Genomic DNA, 25852 nt, shown 5'->3' on the forward strand with positions numbered 1-25852 from the left:
ACTGTAGTAACATATATATGGATAATTTCATTCACTGAAGGAAAACTGCACAAACACACAGAAAATGTATCAATTATCTTAAGGAGTTGAATCCAACCTACGGGAATTTACTCCCTCATTTAAAATTGGGTGATTGAAAGCAGGGAAACTGCCTTCTTTACTTTTCCAAATGTGCATGTCTTGAAGATGAGAGGGCAAAAAACATGTTTCAGTTATAAGAGCATATTTCTGCTCATTGGTCTTCCTGTCATCCTTCCAGTTTGCATGGTGTCTAAAATCCAAGAGAGCTACTCAGGTCACCTAATATCCATGGAAGAGCTTAAAATTTACTAGAGTCTCCATATCGGACTTCAAAATTTTCCATACAGACTCTACTCCTTCAGACACTTAAAAGTATCCCAAACAGAACTCTTAGAGCTGTAATTGAGAAAGAAATGCCTAAGTTCATCACAAAGAGGCCATTCCCACACCTAGCATCCATGACTAGCTCTGAATTTAGCTCAAATTCCATTTAGCACTCCCAGCTGACATTAGCAATCTTATCCTGCATGTAGAGTGAGCTCTTCCAGAAGACTGCTCTAACCAGTAGTGTAGAGAATACCTTAGGATGAGGCTCACATCTCCCTCCTTTCAACCCTCAGTAACCTGCTCATGAGATAAAGACAGTATTCACAGCTTGCACTGCAAAACTGGGTAAACTGCACACATATAAATGGAAAGAGTTTGAATCCCAAGAGTTTTAGACTTGTCATTTCAAAGGAGGATCTTCAGCAACAAGATAAAGGGAGTTTGGGTCTGGTTTTATATTCTTCTTGGTTCTGTCTTTCCTTTCTGAACAATGACCTAGCTGCAACAAGAGGGATGGAGGGTAGCTTTGGGCATTCTACCATTTGCTCATTCCTTGGGAAAATCAGAATCGGTGGGTTCAGCTCACTCAAGACTGAAAAGATCCTAGACCTAGACCTAGAAAAAACATTTCTGTCTTCCAGAATGCCCAAATCAACAGATATCTCTGCACAGGACTACAAAGTACTTAACTGTTAGCACAGCTGGCCAACAACAGCTGCCTAGCATCATCAGGAGGTAGCACAAGTAAAGAATCATCCCTGATAGGAAACCTGGATGGAGCCACACTGGCTTCCAGGAGTGGGAAGAAAGAACAGTCACGTGGATGTGAAGTGGGAGCCTCTTATGGCTCCTACTTACTTGTAAAAATGTCTTGGTGTCAAGAGTTCATTCTGGCAAAGCCAAACCTGCTGACTCTTCAGATGGTTTTCAAGAATGTTTTGCACTGATGAGCTCTAAGCAGTGCTCCATTTCAGCATGTGGGAGTGCTGGATCAGCTGGCAGACGTAGGCAGTCAGAGCAGAGAAGCTGGTGCCTCACACAGGTGCCCTGAATTCCTTTTTACAGGGCCTTATAGTTTTTCATTGACTATGGAAGAAATGTTGTCATAATATTTTTTGCCACAGCAACACTTCAATTCCAAATACAGAAATCACTTTTATGCACAACAGCCAAGCATGGAATTTTCATCTTGTTTCTTAAGGATATGATTTCCTACCTGGAAAAGTTCAAAGTCAAATACTGTTCATTGTACAGAAGTACGTGCATTTGTGAAAGTATGCTCCCAGGAATAAAAAATCTATAAAATCAAAACATTGCAATAAGCCAGAAAGTGATGCCCTTGGCTCTCAATTCTAATTCAATGCTGTGAATATTGACATTTACATTTAGGAGGAAAATATTTATTCTGAGAAATAAACTATTCTCTTATTTAATGTTACTGCATTCATTTTACCCCTTTAACAAGTAATATTCAAGTGATCCATCTAGTAGGATTATACTCCCATCTGTGATCTGTACTTGTGGCCCAATCCTGCTATCATATATACCCCTGATGTACCACCCTGCATAGCTTGATTAGCTTGATCAGTGCCTCCTCCCAATGTAATGTGAACACAGTATGGCCTGCAGGCAGCCTCAGAGAAAAAAAAATTACTTTCTTAGGAGAAATGACCCCTATAAATGAATGCTCTACACCCAGCTGGCTGGGTTTAGGCATTTAAATGTTCCTTTATTTCATGATCTCTTCAACTGCCAAAATATGTGGGGGTGTTTTAACACCAAGACAGCGATTTTTGTTCAGCCAGTTAAAGCTAAGCCTGCTTTTTTGTCTCTTTACAGTCGATATTGAAATACTATCAAACTCAAAAGAAAACCCTATTTTAACAAAAAACAATCCTAAAGAAACCAGAAAACAAGTCGTTTTCACCTCAACAGTGATAATTCTCTGGAGAGAAAACACTTTTTAGCATAAACACATAAACTGGCCTTGGAAAGTGAGGTAGTTTTCTTCCCATTAACAAGTTCCAAAGACTAACTCTTGAAATGGGCATCTAATCTAATTCAGTTAGAATTACAAGCCAAAATATCATGAAATACACCTTTGAGAGTATATCAGTCTAGTTGCAAAATATTGAAATATTAGCTACTTCTTGACAGAAAAATACCCTCTCCTTCTCTCGTGCTGCTCAAATGGTTTCTATTTCAGGCTGACAGCCCTGTAGTCAATCACACCAGCTAGAAATCTCTTCCTAGAGCAGCTACAGCTTGCAGATACAGAAATGCAGATACTAGAGCTCTGCATGTACTGTAAATTTTCCCCCATATAAAATCAAAATAGCAGTATATTTGGTTGGAATTCAATACCCATTTTTAAATGCTGCTTTTGTCAAACTTGACTTTTCCCCCTGTTGTATATGAGCTCTTTGTAATGACTACTGGTATTAATCAGACATTCTTAACAGTCCTTTGACATCTACAGAATTATTTATTTCTAATGGCAGCACTTCCCAGCCTATCAGTTCTATCAGAAAACAGCAATGGCCATTTTGCTTTTTGTTCCCACATAAAACAGTTCACACACATGAAAATATCAACATTTTTATTATTAAGAACAACAATAGTAATCTTATTACAGTCTGTAAGTCATGTATACAGACTCCTTCACTTTCAAATCTCAGCTTTCAAACCAATTTTGAGGGTGTTTTTGTTTTTGTTTTTTTAAGCACCTGAAAACCTGCAACCTTTTTGCTTTGCATTTTTCTTACGATGGGATCAGATAAGAAAACTTTTTGATCAGTCAAAACACAAAGCCAAAGTGCCAGGACAATAAGCCGTTAATACACAAAGGAAATTACAGAAAACCTTGTTAAGAAAATGCTAAGGAAAAGAATAATACCTTCAGTGCAATTTCTTTAAGAACTCAATAAAATTTCAAGTGTTTCTTTCACCTTTCATTTTATGTAGATCATTAATAAAGATGGTAGTACATTCACTCCAAAAGCTGTGGCCAGATCGTCAGCTATGAGAATGCATTCAACTCTGTTTTCAACATTTTCACTGACTGAGAACCTGGCCAATATCTGGGAAAAAAAAGAAAAAAAGGTGGAATTAGTGTAGAACAATTTTGTATCCCTGATGAGCAAGGCAAGGATTGGACGCTGATGCTGCAGGTTACTCAAGGATGCTTAATTGTATTCATGAACTATTTGTAAGACAGTGAGCTGCCAAAACCTCAGACATTTCCAACATGGTAATTCTGGAATGGCTATAGTATATAGGAAAAAACAGATGTCATAATCTGTTTCGTCTAGTTTAAAACTTAACATGTAATTAACTTAATAGCTTGACAATAGCTGATGTAGCAACACATATAATGCAATTAAATTCATACCTCATTATGACACAAAATTCTTCCACATATGCATTACAAAAAATGATCAGATTTCAAGACACTGGTATATTTAATGGTGACTAACTGTCCTTAAAATGCAATTGCATGTAATTCTTTCTTTGTATTTCATCACTTGTGAAAATTATTTCATTTTTGTAACACTGTATTTCCTGCAGTCCCTTTATTATGCCACAAGTGAAAGCTATTCCTTGGTGTATGGTTTCAAATGCTGCATCTAGGTACTTGAACCTTTACACTTATTATGCAGTGTAATGTTTTCATTTTTAAAAACCTTTTTGTACTGCTTGGCTGTTTGTCTAAACTGCTACAGACAATTATTATGGTTTTTTATCATTTCCTCTGAGAACTTTTTACAATAGACCTCAGGTGGTCTGTTTTATGCACATAGCACCATGTTGAGACAGTCCTGTTCATGAATTACTTTGGGTTGCCCAAAGGTTTCTCAAGGTATTATTAGGGTTTCTCAATTGTTAGTGCTGCAGGATGAAAAAGGTAAGAGTAACACTGAAGCAAAATAATTTAAAAAAAGAAGAGTCCCAAAGAAATACCAACACCGAGCCCAGACACTTGTTACAGAAAAGCACTGCCTATCTGCAGTTTCTGTGACAGTTTCCAACATGCAGTTTGTGTTCAAAGAAAACAAAAATACATTTTGAGGTTATAGTGATCAAGTAGCATTAAACAGAAAATAAATTTACTTTGAATTATGTAATTGATTTTTCCAGTGACTCAGATCTTCCAAGCTCACCACGCTAGTGTGTTGCTATTAAAGATATTGAAACCTCTTTGAGAGAAGTCTGAAAGGAAAAGGTTGAACTGTGGCCTAATGAAAGCCCCACTAAAATTTAATGTCACGTTCCTTTCACTGCAGTAGATGAGGTCCTTGATGCTGACAACAGAGTGCTCTTCTGATCCTGTGGGTATGTACAGCTTGGTTTTTTACTGCACAGGGATATTATTAGGAAAGTGGGACCAGTAAAAAGGAATCTGAAACCTGATCTAGTGCCGAGGAATGCCTTTTGAATGTGTCATATAAACCCAGTTATTACTTCTGGGAGGTGTGAACGTCTTTGCTCAAAATCTGAACTGGACCCTGAAAAGACGTAAAAAAGTTAGGCAAACCTTCGTGGAATTAAGAAAAGTAGTTTAAAAGGAAAAATTATAATTTTGAATCTGTGCATCAAGAGTTCAAATAAAACTCATCATGAGTCTGTTGGATATTCCCTGTTTCAGTTTACATTAACGTCCATCCACTTTCTATATTTTAGAAACACATTATGAATTATGTGTGTATTTAGATCCCTCACACTTAGATGGTCTTTTAAGTTCTTAAACTACATATATTGCCTCACAAATGGTACTATATCTCCATTTCTAAAATGCTGAATGGGCAGAATGTTTTTATCAAGTATTTCATATGAACATTTTATGAACTGTGAACAAGAGGATTGTCTACTGATTAGTTATCATGATTTTCAAAGCTAACTGATACATAATCCCTGCTCTGGGAAAATCAGGGGATTTTTATTGCACCTACAAGGAAATTTTAGGGATTATAATAAACTGACTGATTTTAAGGAAGTAAGAGGAATGGTTGACAATAAAATGTGGCTATGTGATACAGAACTGACATGTAATTTCTCCTTCGGTTGGTTACTCAAAGGAAAAAAATTATGAAATAGATACATTTTTAGAAATTTATTAGAGATCCTTTCAGCAGAGATCACAATGAAAAAGGGAAACAGTGCTACTTGCTGTGGCTGACAGCTAAAGGCACAAATCCATCAGTCATTCAGTTGTGGTTTAGCATTCAACACAGATCATTTAGCCTTCATTTTCCAAACAAGTGCTGTCACCTACCATGCACACCCACATAGTTGTTCTCACAGGGTGCAGGTTGTCACACAGAGGCAATAAACAGGGTTTCCACAGAAAACTTCCATCTTTGATAGCACTTGAGAAAGGAAAAACCACTGATTGCAGCTCACGTGCTCTATCCCTCTGCTTTTTGGAGGAAAAGTTCATTAGCTGCTTTGCATGCCAAGGGACCAGCTGTCCTTCAGCACATGGAGCAACTCTGATTGACCACGAGGACAAGTGGGAAATAAGCTCACAGCAGTGCCAGAGCAGCATATGGTCATGTACCAGCTGTTTCTGAAATGCTTGCCAAATGGAGATCAGAACTGAGTTGGTTGTTAGGAAAATAAAACCCAACAAAAACCAACAAACAAACAAAAAAGTTCTACTGTCAGGATTCCTGAGATCTGACCACAAAACCGAAACTGTCAATTTGAAATGTCACACAGCAACTATGTGAATATTCAGAATAATCTGTCATTGGCCTCCATGCTCTGACTTGCTCCATTAGGAGAACATCAGTGTTCTGAGCATCTGTTCCTTCTACAGAGTTTTCAGAGAAAAAAAATGTTTAGAAAGGGTGAAATAGAATAAGTGGATTTGTATTGATGATATACATTACTAATACATGGAGGATATGTGCAGAAGATTGTATGGAGATTGATTTAAATTGGTGCCAATTGTTACTACAGACAAATCCCAGGTTCCCCATATTTTACTATATCTTATTCTACCTTGAAAACGGGAATTCGAATTCTGAGCTCCTGAACAAAAAGAGATTTGATTGTGATTGGTGCGAGTTTTGTTACAGTGGTGGTGAAATGCTTCTGATAAACCCAGGGAATGACTCAGCAGAAAACAGTCAGCAGGATTTTTCCCCCAAAGCTTTTCAGTTTCAGCTTTTCGTAACAAGAAAATAGCATGAAGAATAATTAATTACTTCAGAGAACAATTCTGTCCTTTTATCATACAGTTTAAAGCACTACTTTCTCTTCAGATTTCTCCCAAAATACTCCTGCTGCAAGGTTTGGAGAAAGTAACTGATTAACTGCACGTTCATACTACATCAATTAGTGCCTCAGAGGCATTTAAGAGAATGTTGGTAGTTCATGTAGCTACACAAATCCTGCATACTTAACTTTTGGCTAGCCAAAATCAGATTTATGACTAAATTAGGTGCTAAGGATGTTCAAAATTGGCAAACACTAGCTAAAACAAAAACAATGTTGCTCTGTATCAGGAAATGAGTATACAGGCTGGGAGGCAGTGTTTGCATTCATGTTTATTATGAGATGCATTTTTTACATACAGACTTGACTTGTTGAAAGGCCTAAATGGGACTACATCTGGTACTGGGGGATCGTGTTTTCAAAGGCAATCTTGGTTCCAGTGACTGAAGACGTTGTGCACAAAAGCAGCAGTGTGAGCCAACATGGATGACACACTGCATTTTGGAACTCTAGGAGCCACACGTTGAGCAGTGAACAAAAGGAAGAAAATCTCAGGATTACACAGACAGAAGACTTACTTTGACATCTTACATAATATTGACTTTCCTTAGGCCCGTATGCGTTCACGTATTTGAGAAATGTGGGGTGGTAGTGTACTCCTGAAAAGGGCATCATTATTTTCCCAATTAAGAAGCTTAATGAATACTTTGGCGTGTCTTGTCATATTTTCAGCCTTACAGTGGCCCATTTTCACTCATCTACTATGCTAAAAATGTTGCCCTTTTATTACTCCACGGTTGTGTAAACAGTTGCGATTAAACTGGCATTTAATCAATTGGAACAAAATCTCCGTGGCTCCCGAGGAGCTCACCTACTAAACCCGACTTTCAATGGCAACAATCTTCGAACAGACGACTTCTCTTCCAGACGGGCTTTCATTGCGCAGTAAAATAAACTTTTATTTGCTAACCTTGCCCTCGGAGTCGCTCAGGATTTCAAAAGAACCTCACATGACAAACACCGCTACGCTCCATCATTATCCCCCGCTCCCTCCCTCGCATTTCCGCGCCGGCCCGGGTGTTCCCGCTCCCGGGTGTTCCCGCTCCCGGGTGTTCCCTCTCCCGGTGTTCCCGCTCCCGGTGTTCCCGCTCCCGGTGTTCCCGCTCCCGGGTGTTCCCGCTCCCGGTATTCCCGCTCCCGGTATTCCCGCTCCCGGTGTTCCCGCTCCCGGTGTTCCCGCTCCCGGGGCACAGCGCTCCCGGGGCGCGGTGGCTCTGGCGGTGGCGGCTCTCCCTCCGGAGCGGCGCTCCCGGCCGCCACCTCCCTCCGCAGGCCGGCGCACAGCGCGGCGGGCCCGGCGGGCGGGAGGCTGTACAACCAGGGCAAAGGACACTTCCCCTCCTCCCCCCGCCCTTCCTGCGCCGCGGCCGCGACATGAACGCGGCTGGCCGGCGCAGGGCCCGACGGCCGCGATAGGGACAGGGATGGGTATGGGACGGAGCGGACCGGTCCCGTCACGGCCCGCATCCCGCCCGCCGGCGCGGCGCTCCAGAACCTCGTTCCCCACGGCTCGGGCATCGGGGATCCGGGCCGCCCTCTGGGCGGAGGGATACGGGGCGGAGCCGGCGGCGCGCTCCGCCGGGGCGCTGAGTCCCGTTGCCGGGTGACGAGCGGCCGGCCCGGCCCCCTCCCTCCCTCCTTCCCTCCCCGTGGCGCTGGAACCGCCGCCGCCGCCGGTTTACGTAACGCCTCCCGGGGCAGGTCCCGGCTCCGTCCCGCCCGCCTCACTCGGGGACGGCAGCAGCGGGACGGAGTCCGCCGCCTCCTCCGGCTGCCAGAGGCCCCAGGGCCCCGCTCTGCGCCACCACGGCAGGTAAATGCCCGCCGCGGGCCCGGGGAGCAGAGGGAGGGGCAGGGCTGAAGGGAGGGAGGGAGAGCGGCAGCCGCCCTGCCTGTGGAACGGGAGGACGGAGCCGGGAGGCGGCTGCGGGCGCCCTTCCCCTCCCCCGCCTCCTTCCCGCCGCCGCGCTGGGACAACGGGCGGGATCCCCGGGAACGCCGGGCCGGCGGCTCGGGACCCGGCCGGGAAGGCCCGCGCATCCCTGTCTTCCCCGCTAACAGCCCGGGAAGAGGAGGAGTTCAGGGCCGGGCCTGGTCGCTCCGGGAGGACGCTTTCCCGGGACGGCGCGTTCGGCTCCTGGACCGCGCCTGGCGCAGCGCGGCGGGAGCGTGCCGGGGGGCGCGGGAGGAAGGGGCCGGGGAGGGGGTGACAGGAGCGCCGGGGGCCGGGCGGGGGGCGGCTGCCGGCCGGCGGCGGGCAGGGCTCGGGGGCGGGGCCGGGGGCCCGGCCGGGGTGCCCCGGTCAGAGCGCTGCCCGGGAGGGGAGCTGAGCCCTCCCTGGCTGCCGCCGGCTCCGCGCTCTGCCATCCCGGCGGGACCGGGCGCCAGGTGAGCGGCTTGCGCCGCGGCCCGGAGGAAGGCGGCAGCCTGGAGCGGGAGCCGCGACTCGGTGCCCTCGGGCCGGGTCACGCCCGGGAGCAGAGGAGGGGAAGGCGGGAGGGGAAGGCGGGAGGGGAAGGCGGCACCCAGCACCCACCCGCCAGGGGTGCCGGCCCGCGCCGGTGTCACCAGGCGCCTGCAGACGGGAAAGCGGAGAAAGCCACGGTTCGGGTCGCAGTAGGGAGATCCCGATCCGGGCAGCAGCTCGCCTGCCCGCCTGACCCCGAGGTTGAGATGACGCGGATGCGCCGCTGCCGGGCCCGGCCGGTGCTCACGCCGTGACCTTTTATCCTGTGCGGGCGTTGAGAGCGCAGCAGCGGCCGCGCACTGGGGAGGGGGAGCTGGGGCCGGGCTGGGGCCGATGGAAACCGCCCCGGCTGAGGCGCGGCGCTCCAGCGCTGCCCCGGGGGCCGATCTGGCGGGGATCGTTCCCCTCTGCTTTTTTTTTTTTTTTTTTTTTTCTCCTCCCAGCAGCATTGTCCTTTAGGGCCTATTGAAGGCAAAAGGCGGATAGGAAGGCTAGGGCTGCTGCTGTTTGAGGAGGCGGAGCTGGGCTGATGCGAGACTGACGGGAGCCGCATCCTATGGGCGCTGGGCGCCGGGCGCCGCTGGGGCGGGACCGCCGGCCGCGGCCTCTCGCGGGCGATGGGCGGGGTGGGGGACAAGGTTTGGCGAAGGTTACAGCTGAATGCAGAAGTGACACGGGCTGACACTTGGCTCCAGCAAGCTCGTTTCCATCTTCTGCTCGTGTCGTCTCGATTAAAAGTATACACGTATTGAGTCGTGTTATGAAACTTTGAGAAAAGGGAGAGCGCGGTGCTTTTTTCCCTGTCTTGTCTTTGTTTTAATTACTCATTGCAGTACCTGATACTGATCTGAAGGGTGAAAATAGGATGAATTGCTTGTCCTTCCTTTCAAATAAAACGCATTCTTGTATTCTGATGTTTTCTGTGTATAAGTGATTCGGGCTGTAATTTATAAGCTTGGGATCAGAGGCCTCTGTGGTATGTTTAGCTGCTTTTCTTCATTCAAACCCTTAAAATGTTTATAGTTTGTGTTGTACACCATATATTTCATCTGTGTTCCTGGAATTAAGCGGGAATTGCTGATCGCCTTTGGTCTCTTAGCTGTCTAAAGTGAACTCGTGATGATTCAGTAGATAATTGTGTAAAAGTACTTCACTGCAGTGCTTAAACCCTAGGTATTGCAAGCTCCTCACAATCCATGGGAGTCTGTACTTGACATTTTTCTTTATTATTTAAGACAAAAATATGCCTTTTAAAAGTAAATTACGTGGAACTTGATTGTTGTATGATTACATGTAACTACAGATTTTATTTTGTATACTAATCCTCCATCTGCTGTCTCTTGTTAGTATGGATATGCTAAAATGGTAGTGTACAATCATTCTCTTCCAGTCAATAAAGCGTATCATATAGGTATCAAAATCTTCTCTTTTCATCATTAAGATATAAGAGGAGATGTAGCTGACTTGAATAAAATGAGTAGCATGTCATATGTTCATAAAGTTATTTATTTACAAGGACTTGGCAGTTATAGGGGAAACCCTGAGACAGGCCATTCAAAGCCTCAGCAGTATATCCCTGCCATGTTCTGCTTGACAGATATTAACACATGTACAGTGACAGAACTTTATCTGTCTCTTTGGGGCACCATTGGGATTAAGATCCTTTGTGACCATAGATTCTACAAATTTGGATTGGCTATGTCACCCTCCACCTTTGCTGGTCATGAGCAGTGGAATTTGAAGGAAAGTAAGATTCAAAGAGACCTATATGTGACCCGAGAAGAAAAAAATGGAGGCCTGAACTCTTACCTTATTATGTCTGTTTCATAGGTATATTTCAGCAATCCCCGTTGCTTTTGTTGTTGCTATTTGTTATTCTTCCAAGTAAGAGAAATAGAGGTAAAATGATGTCAGCATTTTCCTTTGCTCTTTTGCTCTGCATTTTAGCAAGAATAGGGACTGAGGAAGATTTAAATACTGCTCAAAACTTCATTATTTATCCATCTTGAGCATCTTGTTTCCAGGCAAATTGGGGGAATGAAGCAACCAAGAGGTTGCACAGGTGAATTTTCTTGAGGGATTTCAGGCATAGCATTATGGAGTCAGAATAAGCACTTTATATGCTTAGCTAGAATCCTATCAAAATAATATCTCAATTTCTTCTACTTTAAGCAACAGCTAATAACTGAAAGTAACAATTTAGTACTGTAATAGGATAGGCAACAATGTCTGGTAAAGCAGAATGTAGTGAACGTCAGTCTTAGAATTCCTGTAGAGTTGCAGAGGTAGCAGGAAATATTCCCATTATCTGCATTGCTAATAGAGCTTGAAATACAAATGATCTTGTAGAAGCTATTTAATATGTTTTGTTTATTGGGATATTGTGGTTTTAGGATATTCTTCTATCTTGTGGGACAGAGATTGGAATCCTTAATTTTTGTCCAAGAAAACTGACAGGCTGGTTGGATAATTTTTAAATAATTGCAGAAATGAGTTGTGCTGTCCATCCCCGTAGTCCTGCACCAAGAATTTTTTTCAATAAAGACAATGACATGATACAAAATAAAAAAGTTCAAATTAGTATTGGTGTGCTTAGTTACATTTCAATACACAGACAAAAGGAAGATTCATTGGAAGGAAGATTTTGGTTTTTTATTAATTTGGAAATAAGCTACCAGATTTTTTTTTTTAGTCAACTGCAGGACTGTCAGAATGTTTTAGTAAAAAAAGATCTAAATGAGCTAGTTATAATATTTTTACTAAAAAGCTTCTTGTTCTACTTTCCTGAGAGTTGGTTGGGTACATTTTTAATGGATGTTAAGAGATTGAATGTGTATTTTATTGGCCCACAGAGGTGGTTGGGGGTGGGGAGAAGGGTTGAGTATCTTAAACACTCAGTACAAAGATTATTCTTTCACAGACATCTTACTAGCAGCTGTTTATGTAGCTCTGTTGTAAGCTACTGAGTATTCTAAATTTTTAATAATCTACTTCCTTTATAATTTCATGTGCAGGATGTTTAGATCTACCTGCATAATACTATACATTATTTGTTTTGTTTCTGTATTTAAATTCCATTCATAACTTTGATACCAAAGAGGACATATGGAACCTGTCTTTCCAAGAGATTTATTTCTGATGCAGTAGTGTGGGAATTTAAATAATAAAGTATTTAAATTCATTTTTCACTCTTGTGATATTACATGGAATAGTTTAATTATATTAGTGTGGAAATTTAAATTATTATGTATTTAAATTCATGTTTTTTGGTTCTGATATTACATGTAATAGTTTAATTATATCCTGCTACGTCTGGGCTCAGGCTCGCTGTAGTGATTTTCATTTTTAATATGATTTGGGGAATGTTTAAATTTCTGGGTTTTGCTGTATTGAGGAAGAAATTTCAAATATGCAGTCCATGCTAATGTTACTTGTACCTGTAACTTTCTAGGCCTTATTCCAGAAAGGATTGGATGTGAAAATTCATACTCTGTTCGCAAAAGTTTGTTAATAAATAAATTGTAACAGGGATTAAATATGAATAATTTTGTGGGGTTTTTACAGCTTTTAAAAAAATCTTCCTCTAGTTACTATTAAATTTACCAAAGGAACAGGGTCTGCTGGATAGAGTGCTGGGCTAGGATTGAAAAAAGAGACCTGCATGCAGTTTTCTATCAGATGTACCACTGAGTGAATTCCAGTGAAATTTCATTTTCATGTGCTTGTGTTTAAGGTGCTGTATGGAAAGCAGTAGCTGTTATCCCTTTTGTAGGTTGTTAAATTGTGTGAGTTTGTTTTTATGGTTTGGTTAGATGGACTAGCTTGGTTGTAGGAGAGTTCTAAAGGGAGACAGTTGCATTGCTGATGAGATTTTGCATATATAGACTGTGGAAGAAAGTACAGAGAGAGAGATAAGGGAGTAAGAGACTGGGGGTAGCTGAAGGCCAGGAAAAATAAAGCAACCTGTCATAAGATGGTACAGCCTTAACATCAGAGCAGCAGAGCAGAGTTGCAAGATCCATATCCTCTGCAGGGTTATTCCAGGTAATGTTAGTGTAGTCAGGACTTAGATGGAGATAATCAACCTCAGCAGTAAAATGGGAAAACATGCTGAAACATACACAGATTGATTTCAGTAAGTTATTTTGTTAATTTAGCATGTATCACATGTACTTTTTAAGAAAACAAAGTGTTTTATTAGCCTAAAGGAAAAGGTCTGCTTGAAGAGTCACTAATGAAGAAATCAGTAATGCTATTGCTGCCCCTGGATTAGCAATTAATTCTCGCTAGATCCTTGTAACACTGTAAGGTGTTGAAACAAATTTGAAGACTCTGGCTGGGTGGATGTGCAACTTTAAAGCATTGCATTGTATTTAGGACACTGGAATATCCTGAAAGAAATGGAGCCAGCTTTCAGTTATTTGTTGGATTCATGTCTTTACATTTAAAAGTACAGGAAAACATTTTACTGTTTCGTGATATTTGATTCTGCTCTCTGAAGATTTTGAGCTAATTACTGTTACTAATTAGCTGAAGACTGCTGCTCAGTGAATTCCTCTACTGGTTCTGTTTTCTGGGGTAGAAGTTCACTCTGCTGCATATTCACCTCTTGTATTTGACAGTGAAACTGAATTATCTTTAGTAATTTTTGTTTTATTGATGTTTTTATAGCAGTTTTGATGGAAGTCATGTTGAATTGTGTGAGGTGACACAAAAGTTTGAAAATGTCTCTGTAGGTTCAGATATTAGTTTATCACGTGTAGATGATTTTTTTTCACCAGCCTCTCTAACTGAATATCTTACAGACTTCAGAGAAGCCTCAGAGTTCCAGTTTTTAGTAACTTTGTTCTTGAATTGTGAAATAAATGCCTTGGTTAACAGTACAGTAACTTCCTTGAAGAGAATTAATGTAATGCTGACCTGCTGTTTTTTAAAGGGGTTTTCTGGTTGCATTTCAGTAGAATGACCTTTTCAGCTGTCATTTGAAGCATCAAGCAGCAAATGTATTATTTTAAGAGCAATATTAAACTGTCCTACCTATTCAGTTAGTTTTTTTTTTTAATATGTAGTGTTTTTAAATAAAATACTTAATCATAAAAGTGGAGATATGGTAGCAAGTTTCACCAGCGTTTTTGTGGAAAAAGGCAGCCTGGCAGCCTTACAACATAAACTGAAAAATAAATGCCTATGCAAATTCATTTAAATGCTAAAATATAAATTATTTTATATTGACTTGCTGTTCTCTTCAAACTTTCAGAATATCTTACTTTGGATCTCGATTTCATAAATAGATAGAAGTTCATTTACTAACATTTTGGAATAAAAAAGAGGTGGTAGAGGAGCAGGGGAAAAGTATCTGAAACCATTTCCTTTGTGTGCCTACCATATTTAATGTGCTGTAAAGTCAGTATCTTCTCAGCTGTTTAAGTTGTAGAGCTTGCAAATTCAACTTGTCAGAACTCTGTGGTTACTGAACCTCTTGTGGCTGACACATCTTGTAAGTTTATATACTCTTATTAATGAAAATGTTGTCTATATATGGCTTCCAACTTAATTTATAGAAACTTTTAAAAATTAAAATAACTATTGAAAAGACTATATAATTAGGTGAAGTTATATTACTTTTTAAACTCTTTATGAGGCTATTTTAAAGCTTTTCAACAAGATAGTAATTAACTCCCTGAGCTGCAGACCAAGTATTCTGAATACTTACTGTTTATGTTTTCTAAAGACCTTCATACAAATTAAAGAAACTAATAAACCAGAGTAAAATATATAGTGTGGTCTTTAACTAGTTAGCTATTTATATACAGCTGGATTATTAACCTTGGAAGTATAAATAGCAGGACAAATATCATAGCCTTTAAATGAACACTGGTGGTTGAATCTTTGGCATTCATAATTCATTCTCCTTTTCCTTGCCCAGCTGAAAGATGCACTGTGTGGCTAAGAGTAAATTGTATATTAATTGAAATAAATTCTTATATGGTTGTACTACAAGAGTAGCCACTGGATTCCAGCTGATATGAAGAGCATTGAATATTTTATCGGGTTGATCCCAGTGGTGGCCTGGGTCACTTGCTAGCTGCCTGTGCCTGGAGGAGGATTCTGCAACATGTTGGGGTACATGGGTGGGTGCCTGTGTCTACTCGCTGACATGTCTATTTAAATGCACACGTGTAACTTTGTTGCATGGGCCTCCAAGCATTAGCATCCCACTTGGGAATGGATTTCCAACACAGGCAAGTACCTGCTGGTAGCAGATAGTTCAAATTGCTCTAAAAGTTGAGTAAATAAAGGGCATCAGGAGGGCAGGAAAGAAAATTATCAGATAGTCAAGAGCATATATCTAGTCTTTCCATTACTTGACTGCACCCTGATTGTGTTTTTAAGTGCTGCATGTATTCTAGGTGATACAAAAGCTAGTAAATACAGTGAGACACAAGGAGTAGAAGGTGTACAGAGTTTACTTGCCAGAAATCCTGAAGATAAATGTCTTGGTGAACTCAAAGTATGTGCATCTGTGTGACTGCAGTTCCATTTGGTTTTGTTGTTTAACTTCATTTATGTTTCCTTAAATCTGAGGAAGTTACTGAAGTATGATGGTAATCAATGATGTGTGGTCTGTTGCTTGTGTACATAGTAAAAGATACTACTTTTGATAAATAGTGTCCATGTGAAGATTCTCATGGGACTGAACAGAAAGGACTATAGCTATCTCCTCCTTGAAGTTGCATTTCTCCCCAGGATCTCTCAGTCCCAGTAGCACTCATCCAGCCAATCCCTGTATAATAGACTTGAGGTAAACAAGAGAGAGCAAGATAAGTGTCTCTGGCATTGCTCTGGTTCACTGATAAGATCTGCAAGTTTAAACTGAAAAAATTAAATCCTACCACTGTCTTCAGTGGTAAAAGAAATGTAGCAGAAAGATCTGAAAGCTGGTGTTAGTGGTACTGAAATTACACTGATGGTTGGAGGGTAAAATATGAAGTGAGGCAATTCCTCAGTGTTTCTGAGGTCTGCACATGCTGCCTTCTGCACCACCACCATGCTCTCTTGGGTTCTCCACACTTGGGTGATCCACCCTATTCTTGGTTAGTTACTGCCTCTGTCTCAGCAAATGTGAAGGAACCAGTAATTTCTTTGTCATCACAGGCTACTGTTTGAGACTGAATCTGCTGAATGTTACAAGTACAGGGTATGGTTGCATGGGTGCCTAGTGAATTTCTGTAAAAATATTGGAAGTAAATATCATACCTATTGAAGTACCTGGATTGGTTTCCATACTTCACATCCCTAAGAATAATCTTTGACTGGAAGACTTGGGTTTGAATTAGCTAAAATGTAGTTTCTGCATTCTGCCTTCCTAATGTTTTCTTGTTATTTTAAGTAGATCTAATAGTGGGTTGCTGCTGAAAGGGGCATCCCCACCTCGTCTCTTATGCCACATGCAGAAATTTCATGGTGAGAGAGCGAGTTGATCACTGATTTGTATTTTTTGAAGACTAGTTTACCAGAAATTAAATCTTTCCATCTGGAGCAAAAAATTGATGCAGTTCATCTCTGTGACCACACAGTAGATGTGTTAAGTACAAAGACAAGAGGGTGAGAACATGGAGGGGAGGATGAGAGAAGCAGTGGAATGTTTTGTCCTCTCTTGGTGCTAATGTGCGGTGGTGGTGCAGTTCCTGTTACACTAACTCACCTTCAAGTCATCCACACAGGTTTCTCTGTCAAAATACTGCTGCTGTTGTTCTCTTGAAAGTTAGTTACTACTGCTATAAAAAAAGCCACTTCTGATTTTTGCATATTGGTACTTGTGCTGGTAGCAGTAGTAATTCCTTTAAGTTTTTGTGTGACATTGTTTTAATTATTTTTAGCAATTACCTAAAAAATATTTACCTAAATTCTTTGTCATTAGATGCTGATTTGTATTTTTAAACTTCTAAAAAGTTACCATACAATGTAAGTTATGCTATATGTGTACATTTTTCCTTTTCAGCTAAGATTTTTTAAAAAAGTAGTCATGTTTAAACAAAGTAAAATTTGGTTCAAAACCCAGTGTGGACAGTAACAAACTAAATTGGAAAAAAATTTTCTCATGTCAGTTTATGTTTGTTGTTTTTTAAGGACAGAATGGAATTATTAGTACTCTCTTGGTAGCTGGATAACGTTTTGGACAAATTCTTAAATTGGGTATTTGATAATAATGAGGCAGAATTTCACTTCTATAGATTCTGACAATTTACAGATGTCTTCCCATTTTTTAAATCTGAACAGTGGAGATATTTTTAACAGTTTTAAGTTCTTCTTAAATAGCAACATTTTTTGAGCTATAGTTCTTTGGGTTGAGGTGGTTGCAGGTTACAGATGTGTGATACTTAAACTTATCTGGTGCAATTGCATAATCTGTGGTACCAGAGAATGTTTAATTTGTCATGTTTTGTTTTGTCAGAAATGCTCTGAGCTCCATTCTGTGTATTGAAATAGAAATGAGATCTGTGTGCTGCATAATGAAGTGCTTGCTTTTGGTTTCTTTTTGATGCAGCTTTAATATTGAGATGACCTCTTGAAACAGTTTCTTGAGTGATGTTATGAGATAAGAATACTTCCATCTTGAATATAAAATTTTCTTCCCAAATTATCAAGACTCCCACTGAACCATGATTTGCAAAACTTGCCAACTATTAGGCATATTAATGAATTTTTTTTAGGTCATATTAGATATACTGAAGGACCACTTAATAAGTCTCCACTCTGCAGAGATGATTCTTTACAAGCTTGCTGTATATAATGAGAACGTTTCCAAAAGTGTCTTTTTTGTGAAGGCATATTCAAATCTTGCAACTGTATGAAATGTTGAACTTTTGGGGTGTACACAGCATCTGCAGGTTTTGTTCTGAGGTCCTGATTTTCCCCTTTCTGTCTTGGCTTTTTTTCTTAGTTTAAAAGTTTTACATTTTCCAGCTTACATACATATTTATTTTGCAGAAGTGAAGAATATACAGATGACAAGAATTTGGGGTCTTTGTTATGCAGCTGACCCCCCTAGTGCAGGTGTCTCACCTGCTAATTCTGCCATCCCTTAACAGTTTGCCAAAGCTCAGTTTTTGCTCCCTGGCAGGATTGATGTTTGCACATCTTTTAACAGAGTTTGTGTGTATTAATAATGTGCAGCCCTGTGAGTGGATCAGCTTGTTACACTCCTCCAGCAACTGTTTTTAGAAGTGTTGTTCGTGGATGATGGTAAACATAAATGTTTTATAAGAACAGCTGTACTGGTTCAGACAAAGGCTTTGACAAGCCCTGTACTTGTCTGCAACATCATCTCTAAAGGAGCAGTTAGGACAAAAAAAGTACAGGGAGAGTGATACCTCACCCAAATACTCCCTCAGCCATAGACTATCTTCAGCCTAGGGGATTTTCTGACCCTGATATGGTTTGTCTAATTGAAAACTTTCAAGGGATCTCTTACTCAATTTCCATTGAAAGCCATCTATTTTTTTTTTCCTTTGTCTTTGGTATCTTTTGCAAGGAATTCTACTAGTTGTTGTGTGAAGTTTTGTATGTAGATCTTACTAACTCATTAGTGCTTTCTAGTAACAAAAAATAGATGTTGAACAGTCAGTCTCTATCCATGGAGAGACATAGATTAATAGTTTACAACTTATTGATTTATGAGTGAATAGCATCAGGTGGTTATTGCCCCTCTGTCTCATTTCAAGTTTGCCTATGCTGAATTTTATTTACCTTTTTATTGCCCAGTGCAGTTTCATAATGTCCTTCTGTATTTTTTCAGTTGCTGTAGTCACTATCCCTGATCACTTGCTGTCGTTTGGTAGCTTCTAAACTGTGTCACCCATCTCATCTTCCAGCCCACTCAGGAATTTATCAGGTATTGCAGGTCCCAGAGCAGAATCCTTCAGAACTGAGCTAGTGACTTCCCCTGGTGTCATCTTGATTATATCTGTTCTTTTTCTTTGCTAACCTAAGTAACTGAGGCTTACATGGTAGCTCATGAATCCTTTGAGTAATTCCATTAAGCTTTTATACAGGATTAGCAGCTTCAGATTTTCATTTGGATAAGTGTTATGAAAATAAGATTGCAGATTTGCAAGGAAAAAAAAAATTCTGCAGTAACACCCACACACTGGTTTCTGTCTCCCCTGTGGGTTCTTTGACTTGAGTTAACCCTAGAACCATAAACTCATCGTTGTTAGACATCAATCCTCTATAAGATATAAATCCACTCTGAATAAGACTGTATCACTCTTGCACCTCTTGGTAATGCTTCTTTAAAAAAGATGAACCTATGTGTATTTAAAGTTGATTCACAGAGCTGCTTTTATGCTTCTGACCACTTCTAGTGCTTTGATTCCAGCCAGGTATTCTATCTGTTTCTCATGGCAGAACAATATTTCTGTAGTTTCAGTGCCTTGGTCATGAATCAAGCTGCTGTTCTTGCTGTTTGTTGTGCAGTAACATCAAACATCACCACTGCATAAAAAGGCTGTCCTTGCTCTGAAGACTACACAGCCAGATTTCTTAGATTGTCAAGGAATGTGGTTAAAACATAACAACTTCTCTTGCTTCTGAATTCACATGTCTTTTAAAGACCATGTGAAATTTATTAAGCACACAGATTCCATTGTTTGCTAGACTTTAAATAGGCTTGGGTTTTGGGCTTTGACACTGCCTTTCCCAGTGCATAGCTGCTTGATTTGTCTGTTAAGGATTTGTTCAGCATTTTTGTGGAAAGAAACAAAGGAAATTAGGGTAAAATTGCAGATTCTTCCATAATACATAAGAACAAATTGAAATTCTGTTGCCATCCTATAATGTGGTCATGCTTTTGACTATCAGTTTTCTCAGTGGGACTGAAATGTACTGCACTGTGTACGTGATTTTAGTATGTTGCTGATCAACTTGATAAAATTTTTGGTTTTTTCTAATATAATTAGAATTTCCATATTTTTTCCTACTTGTAGTTGCCAGAGAGAGGACATATTGTTTGCTTTTAATAAAACCATTCTGTGAAAAAGCATTAGTTTAAAAAACATTGGCCTGGTTAAGATATGTGGACACTTCTATCCACATTAAAAAAAAAAAACTATAATCCCATTTTTTTCTCTTTTCATTGAATAAATATTGTACAGTCAAAGTGGAGAAGAAAATTTTGAAATGTGAGCTGTTAATTTAAACTTTGTAATGCACTGGTGTATTTCAAAGAATAATAGAGGAAACTTTTTATAAAACAGCAGTTTCGACTTAACTATTGTATGAGAATGTGTTGGGTCTAATTGTTAACATGTAGCAGTAGGCAGCGTGAACTGGAAACACAGATGTTTTCCATTTTGGGAATTGAAGGAAGGAAAAGTAGCATCTATAGATTAGCCAAGAGATTGGCTTCTCTGTAGAAGTCTATCAAAATGTGTGAAGAGTAAATTTGAGTTTTTAGGGACAGATTATACAAATTAGTAGCAGCATATTAGTTTTCAACCTCTTTCAGTATGTAATCCAGTAACATTTTTTTCTAGTGATGGTTTAGACCCCAATGTAGTGAATTTTAGCCTGCAGACAATTTGCTTCCTTTTATGATCTCCAATACATTGTCTGTGGACCTTTAGTTCCTGATAAGATGATTGTAAGGGGTGTAGTTTTTACTCTCTTATTCCAAAATCTTCTGCCAGTTTAAAAGTTGGCATTCAAAAAAACTTGAAAGATTGTTAAATCATTGTATTGTTCTGGGGTTTTTTTGTTTTACAAAAAATGTTGGTTTGGGACCTTGCTGCATGGATACACAATTTTCAGAGGCCTCTTGGTGCTGATAAAATAGAGATCATGTTACCTTAGATTAATTCAGTGGCTTTTGTGGTTTGGCTTTGGTTACTGTTTTCTAGCAGTATGGAAGACAATATGGAGAAAAAAAGCTGTTAAATACATGTAACTGTCTTGCTTGGCATTAACTTTTAGTTAATCTTTCTGTTGATAGTCCATACATTAGCACTTTCTTGGTGTGTTTGTATCAAACTTCATTGAAGTGTGATTTAATTATATCTTTCTTTTATTGCACTCTTTGGTAATCTCTGATTTTATTCTGTCATCCTGTATCCCATAGACACAAATACCACAAGAAATTGTTTATGTTGCTTTCATTATTGTATTACCAAGACACTTAAAAAAAATAAAGTTCTTTGTTATGACAGTACCCATATTCCAGTTATTTTACAGGGAAGACTAGATGACTTAGTCTTCAAAAAAGGTTATTTACCATGGAAGAGCAGCTGTGTTGTCAGGAACAAACCTGGAGAGTTTCAGCATCACTTTTTATATCATTGATCCTCCTTTCTGTTGCTTGCTATAGGTTGTGTAAAGTTGTTGCTTTGCCATAGCTGGATCTCAGACTAAGGCTTAGTTATTTTCTTCTGCTGTCTATTGTAGATCAGAAGAGTATTTAGTGTCTATCACACTGAATAGAATTTTGAGGAATACATGTATTCTAAGATAGAATTAGTTGAAAAATCGGAGTGTTTATACAATATTGTGTTCTCACTCCTTTCACTCCTTTAGAAGAATCTTCATAGATTGGCTCTTGTGCCTCTAGTGGTTAAGCTGCTGACAGTTTATCTAGTGTGACCTTGTTAAGGTCGTTGGTTAGTATTGCAAAAACTGAAGGTTACTTAATAGGAAAAATTATACTAAGAACTGGAGTAAGGAGAAATTATTTTGAAATAATTTTAACACTTATTTTTTACTTGGTAAATAAGTAGTTTTCACAAAGGATTGATACAGGTGTTTAAATTTTTATTTGGTAATTCTTGTTATAAGGCATGTTTATCTGTCACATTTCATGGCTGGAAATAGAGAATTCTTCCTGACTTAGTTAAAATAACTAGCCTTCGACTAATTATTTAGGCTGTAATGTGCTCCCTCTGTTCAGATTAGCCCTGGCCTTGTGAGGATGGAAAAATTATTTTTAGTGAGACAGTGTGAAATAGATTTAAGAGGGATAATAACTTATTTGACAGAAAGTGTTATCTCTAAAATCACGCCTCACATCTCTCAGCAAAAATGTTTGCTCTTTGAGTGACTTGTATTAATTTGATATGGAAAGTCTCTCTAGTATTGGGATGTAAAAATACACTGTATGAAATTTTGTTAATTCTAAAGCATAATAGAAATGTTTAAGACCATCTGTGAAACAAAGTACTTGAGAGTTATAGAATGAGAACTCTTAAATAATATTTAATAAATTTGTTTAGATTTCCAGGTTTTATATAATGTAACAATGTTAAAAGAGGTAATAGAATATGATATTCCAAAAAGTTGGAGTGCAAAACAAATTACAAAAATTTTGTGGTCTGATTTCATAATTCCTCTTATAATCTGTCTCTCTCTTGCTGTCTTTCCCTTTCCTCCCCATTTAAGAAAAGCAAGACACACTTTAACTGGTCATCTGAAGTCAGTCAGATTTTGTTAGCCTAGACCTGAAGAGCTGAATTTCTCAAATGTCTCACTTAAGTAAGTGTTAGGATAGAAAAGAGAGGCCCCATTATCATCTCATTCAGGGAAAAGCTGAAGCATAAAATCAGTCCTTACTAAGGAGCTAAACAATATGTCAAAGTTTTGATTGAAGTGACTCAGTATCCAGAAGCTTTGCCATATAGAATCAGAATGGTTTGAGTTGAAAGGAATCTTTCAAGGTCGTCAGCACTCACTTCTGTGGGTGAGGAGATCTTTCATTAATTAGATGAGGTTGCTCAAAGCCCTGCCCAGCCTGACCTTGAATACTTGGAATAGATAATGCACAACTCCTCTGGACAAGCTGTTCAGTGTCTCACCCCTTCAATGTAAAAAATATCTTCCTAATGTCCAATCAAAATCTACCAGTTTTTAGTTTAAACCCCTGTCACTACAGACCCTGATAATAAGTCTGTCCCCATTTTTCTTCCAAGCACCTCAGTGCTTGGGGATGCATTTCATCAGTTTGTCCTTGGCCAGATTTAATTCTATCACAGCTTTAGCTTTCCTAACCTGATTTGTGGCTGCTCGGACAATGTCTCTGTATTCCTCCCAAGATACCTGTCTTGCTTCCACCCTCTATAGGATTCATTTTTCTGCTTGTGTTTGTCCAGGAGTTCCTTGTTCAACCCTGCAGGTTGCTGGTGTTTTGCCTGACTTCCTTTGGTAGGCATGCATCCCTCCTGAGCCTGAAGGAGGTGATCCTTCAATATTAACCAGTTTTCTTGGGCCACTCTACCAGGCAGATCGCTGAGAAGGCCAGACTGTGCCCTCCTGGAGTCCAAGACAGTGAACTTGCTGTGTACCCTTGCTGCCCTAAGGATCTTGAACTCTGCTATTTCATGGTCACTGCAGCCCAGGCTGCCCTTGAGCTTCACATTCCCAGCACTCCCAACATTTTGGTTAGAAGGAGACCCAGCACAGCACCTCTCCTTGTTGGCTTCTCTGAAGAACTAGAAGGGGAAGGAAGGTATCACCATCATGACATTCTAGGTACCTCCTGGTCCTGGATTGCTTATGCTCTACTGTTTTGTCCCTCTAACAGATATGGGGATGTTTGAAGTCCCCCACGAGGACCAGTGCTTGTGAATGTGAGGCTGCTCCTATCTGTCTGTAGAGGACTTCATAGCTCAGGCTTCCTGGGCAGAGAGCATGTAGCAGACCCCCAGTACAAGGTGACCTGTCTGTGCCCTCCCTTTCATCCTGACCCATAACCTTTCAATCAGCTTCTCTTTCATTCCAAGGCAGAGCTCCGTGCACTCCAGGCAATCACTGACACAGAGGGTAATATCGTCTCCTTTTCTCCTGTACCTGTCCTTCCTAAACACCCTGTATCCTTCCATTCCAACACTCCAGTCGTTGGACTCATCCCACCATGTCTTAGTGATGCCAGTAAGATGATAGCCGTGCAGGCATGTGCGTGTCTCTAACTTCTTTTTTTTTATTGTCTTTGCTACATGTGTTTCCATAGAGGCATTTTAGCTGGGCTCCCAATGGAGCTGACTTACTGGCTGGAGAGGCAGAAGTTCCTTGGTGCTGCTCTTCAGGTGCTGCAATCCCTTCTCAGGCTCTGAGCATCTTTTGGTGGCTCTGGCATCAAACTGGTAGCAGTGGGATGGATTGAGGCTCCCATTCCCTTGAACCTTTAGGTAGTTCTGCACCATGTCTCAAAAAAAATAAATGAAGAGTGCCAGTTTTCCCATATCTATGAGGTATAGAAATTGGAGGGGTGGCAAGGACTGTGGCAATGACCTGGGGAGAGCATTCATCACATGCTGAGCTGTGGATAGTCAACAGGACTAAACAGATTTTCTGGAATGTTGTTCTTCAACAGTTAAGAGTGTGGACTTCTTAATAGTTTGGACCTGTGGCTCTTGGATTTGGACTACCTTGGGTCACAATACTACACTTTTCTTGTACTTTCTGTTCTCTATGTGATGGAGCTGTAACCTCCAGTACACTGCAGCATGTTTCTACCTACTGTTATTTGTGCTTATCTGAGTAATTGAAACATGCTGCTGAACAAGATTGAATAATGTTGTGTTATCCCCTTTCTCAAAATGAACACTGCAACTAGAGCAGTAAGGTCACTTTAGGAGAGGGAAGGGGTATTGTGAACTCATTAGCAGCTGATCATAATGGGTTTCTTTTTGGTGATACTGCAATGGACTCAGAAAAATCTGGATTATACAGTTGTACCTGGGTGGTGGTGTAAAGAAAGCTCTTAAAAACTATCTTTTGTTGTGTTGATGTGTATCGACTGTCAGTTTTGTTTGGGCACAAAACACATGCTGCCCACATGAAATGCTGCCCCCAGTATGTAGTTCAGATAGTTGTATTAGGTGATGTCTGTTGTGTGTTGGTTATCTTGCACTGGGGTTGAAACAAAACAGCAGATTTTGCTTAGTCACTTGAGTCTATTTTGTTTCCTTTCAGTGAAGGGATGTTTCCTGCTTGGATTTGAGCTTTGTTTTCTCATGCTAAGAGGCTGGAGAGGAGAAAGAAGGCTACACAAATGCCAGATTGGCATGTGGTTGATAAGTAGACCAATCCAAAAATGCCTTTTTTGGGCTGACATTTTCTGCATTTGAGAGCAGAATGCTGACGTGTGTGGTGCTTGCACCTTCTGCCCCTTGCTTATCAAGATTGATTTGTGATTCTGGGTGGTATGAGTCTTAGGATAGTTTGTCTATTTTAGGACATGGTTTAGAGTTTAAGCTCTCAGGTAGGACAGGTGTATGCTTTGTATAAAGAGGGTTAAATGTTAGTTTTTGGCACAGATAAATTATGTTCTGTTCAAATTTTTGGGAGATATTTCAGGGATTTACATTTTTATTAGGACAGATTTTGGATGATAAAATGTTTTACTGTCCTGGAACAAGGCAGATAACTGAAACAAAAAAAAAAATAACAACCCAAAAACCCACTACCACCAAAAAACCTGAACCTGAAGGTAGTAGTAACTATAGAGTAATAGAATTTATGAAACTCCTGGATGAATTTCATTAATTCAATGTTTTATAACCAAAACACTTCTACTCTAGAAATGGGTATCACTGTGAAACAGTAGGATTATATTGTCTTCTAGTGATGCAAAATATACAGTCTTTATTCAAACTAACATAGATTTTTATTATGAAAATGGCTCTTTTTTCAGCTGATAGTGAAAGTAATAAAATCTCCACTTTCCCATAGATCTAGGTCAGACATACATATCAATCGACAGATTGTGAAGTC

General features: G+C 40.3%; 1 protein-coding gene across 2 annotated transcripts in view; it reads left to right on the forward strand.

Annotated features, from left to right (window-relative positions):
* Window positions 1-8212: 8212 nt before the first annotated feature.
* KIAA0232 (KIAA0232 ortholog) overlaps window positions 8213-25852 on the forward strand; it is a 62494-nt gene continuing 44854 nt past the window's right edge. For both annotated transcript variants that reach the window (XM_056489155.1, XM_056489156.1), the window contains exon 1: window positions 8213-8440. The gene's annotated coding sequence lies outside the window, so the exon portion shown is untranslated. The remainder of the gene's footprint in view (window positions 8441-25852) is intronic.

This window comes from Oenanthe melanoleuca, chromosome 4 (assembly GCF_029582105.1).
Source record: "Oenanthe melanoleuca isolate GR-GAL-2019-014 chromosome 4, OMel1.0, whole genome shotgun sequence".
Lineage (NCBI taxonomy): Eukaryota > Metazoa > Chordata > Aves > Passeriformes > Muscicapidae > Oenanthe > Oenanthe melanoleuca.